The sequence below is a fragment of the Jaculus jaculus genome, chromosome 17, assembly GCF_020740685.1.
Source record: "Jaculus jaculus isolate mJacJac1 chromosome 17, mJacJac1.mat.Y.cur, whole genome shotgun sequence".
In the NCBI taxonomy this organism is placed as follows: domain Eukaryota; kingdom Metazoa; phylum Chordata; class Mammalia; order Rodentia; family Dipodidae; genus Jaculus; species Jaculus jaculus.
This window is the reverse complement of record NC_059118.1, coordinates 37,996,108-37,998,504: the sequence shown is the minus strand read 5'-3', so window position 1 is coordinate 37,998,504 and position 2,397 is coordinate 37,996,108. Positions and strand designations below refer to the sequence as shown.

The window sequence follows — 2,397 nt, the reverse complement described above, 5'->3', positions numbered from 1 at the left end:
GACATAATGACATGAGGACAAAACCCCAAGTACATGTAAAAAAAAAAAAAAAAGACAATGGAACAGGGTTTAATATCCAGTTTAAATTTACAAATACAAAACATCCAAAAGAAAATATTCCCTAAAAAATAGTGGGGGGAGGGAGAGTATTACCATGGGGTATTTTTATAATCATGGAAGTTGTTAATAAACATTTGGAAGAGGGGGGAGGGGCAGCATGGCCTGTCCGTCCGGCCCCCTTCGCCCTGCTCCTCATCTGCCCCGCGCCGCCCGGGGCTCCCGATGGAGACTGACGCACCCCAGCCCGGCCTCGCCTCCCCGGACTCACCGCACGACCCCTGCAAGATGTTCATCGGCGGACTCAGTTGGCAGACGACGCAGGAAGGGCTGCGAGAATACTTCGGCCAGTTCGGAGAGGTGAAGGAGTGTCTGGTGATGCGGGACCCCTTGACCAAGAGATCCAGGGGTTTCGGCTCCGTCACTTCCATGGACCAGGCGGGGGTGGATAAGGTGCTGGAGCAATCGCGACACAAACTCGACTCCAAAACAATTGACCCCAAGGTGGCCTTCCCTCGAAGAGCACAACCTAAGATGGTGACTCCAACGAAGAAGATCTTTGTGGGGGGGCTGTCGGTGAATACCACGGTGGAGGACGTGAAGCAATATTTTGAGCAGTTCGGCAAGGTGGACGATGCCATGCTGATGTTTGACAAAACCACCAACAGGCACCGAGGGTTTGGTTTTGTCACTTTTGAGAGCGAGGACATCGTGGAGAAAGTGTGTGAAATCCACTTCCATGAAATCAACAACAAGATGGTGGAATGTAAGAAAGCGCAGCCAAAGGAGGTGATGTCACCGACAGGGTCAGCCCGGGGGCGGTCTCGAGTCATGCCCTACAGAATGGACGCCTTCATGTTGGGCATCAGCATGCTGGGCTACCCAGGTTTCCAAGCCACAACCTATGCCAGCCGGAGTTACACAAGCCTTGCCCCTGGCTACACCTACCAGTTCCCCGAATTCCGTGTAGAGCGGACCCCTCTCCCAAGCGCCCCAGTTCTCCCCGAGCTTACAGCATCCCTCTCACTGCTTATGGACCAATGGCAGCGGCGGCAACTGTGGCAGCTGTGGTTCGGGGGACAGGCTCTCACCCCTGGACGATGGCTCCCCCTCCAGGTTCCACTCCCAGCCTCACAGGGGGCTTCCTGGGGACCACCAGCCCGGGCCCCATGGGGCGGCCAACCAGGACTCGGGGGTCAGCAGTTACATCAGTGCCGCCAGCCCCGCCCCCAGCACTGGTTTCGGCCACAGTCTTGGGGGTCCCTTGATTGCCACAGCCTTCACCAATGGGTACCACTGAAGCAGGCACAGGTGGCAGGAGGAATAGATGGTAAGACTCTATTGCTGAAGACTCCACATACTTGGGCTGCAAGGCCACTGAGCAATCCTGCTGGAACTGAGCTAACAACCTCATCCATGTAGACTAGCCAACATTAAGCTGGAAGAAGCCATTCTACATGTAGTTAATGGGAGAAAGAGAAATCACCAGTGAAGATACCCAACAGTGGACACTGCAAGCCTTATATTTGGCCAGCCAGACCAAATGAGCCAACGGGTGCAATAGTGGCATGTCTATCATGGTGGAAACCAACTGCCCTCTAATTGGACTGGAGGTCTGCTCCATGGGAGGGAATACATCCCTGATACTGAAAACTTAAAACAGGAGTAGTCATGAGGCCTAGGGGTGTAATGCCTGCTGGTGACTGGCTAAATGTATATACTATGCTTATCATACTGCCCAGTAAGCACTTCTCTTAATATTCATACCCTTATATTAATGCTACTCTCACTTTTGGTAGAGAATATTCTCTTTTCAGATGGCAGTGACCTTGGGATGACTCAAAAGGCATCATGGTCCTGGGAAGAAGTGACAGGAGTGCTCAGTACTGCAATATCTCCACCACACCTTCCAAGGCTCAGGGTCTATTGCAGAAGAGGTGGCAGAAAGAATGTAAGAGCCAAAGGAAGGGTAGGACTCTTACTACGTGCTCCCCCCAGACACAAAATGGCCTGAATATCCATGATCTCATAGTGCTTGACACTACCTACACAAGACCATCATAAGAGGAGGAAAAGATCATGACATCAAAATAAAAGAGACTGAGATGGAGCAGGGCTATGATGGAGAATAGAGCTTCAAAGGGGAAAGTGGGGGAGGGGGAGGAGCGTATTACCATGGGATATTTTATAATCATGGAAGTTGTTAATAAAAAAATTGAAAAAAGAAAAAAAATTGGAAGAAAAAAATCAATTTTATTTAATTTAAAAAATGAAAATATTTTCTTGATAATAATTTTATAGTCTCATGGTTTAGGAGAAACTTTGAGAAGTCTATTAGTT

General features: G+C 49.9%; 1 pseudogene; it reads left to right on the top strand.

The window, feature by feature from the left end:
* Window positions 1-282: 282 nt before the first annotated feature.
* Window positions 283-1,376, top strand: LOC101617543 (annotated as a pseudogene).
* The last annotated feature ends 1,021 nt before the right edge of the window (window positions 1,377-2,397 follow it).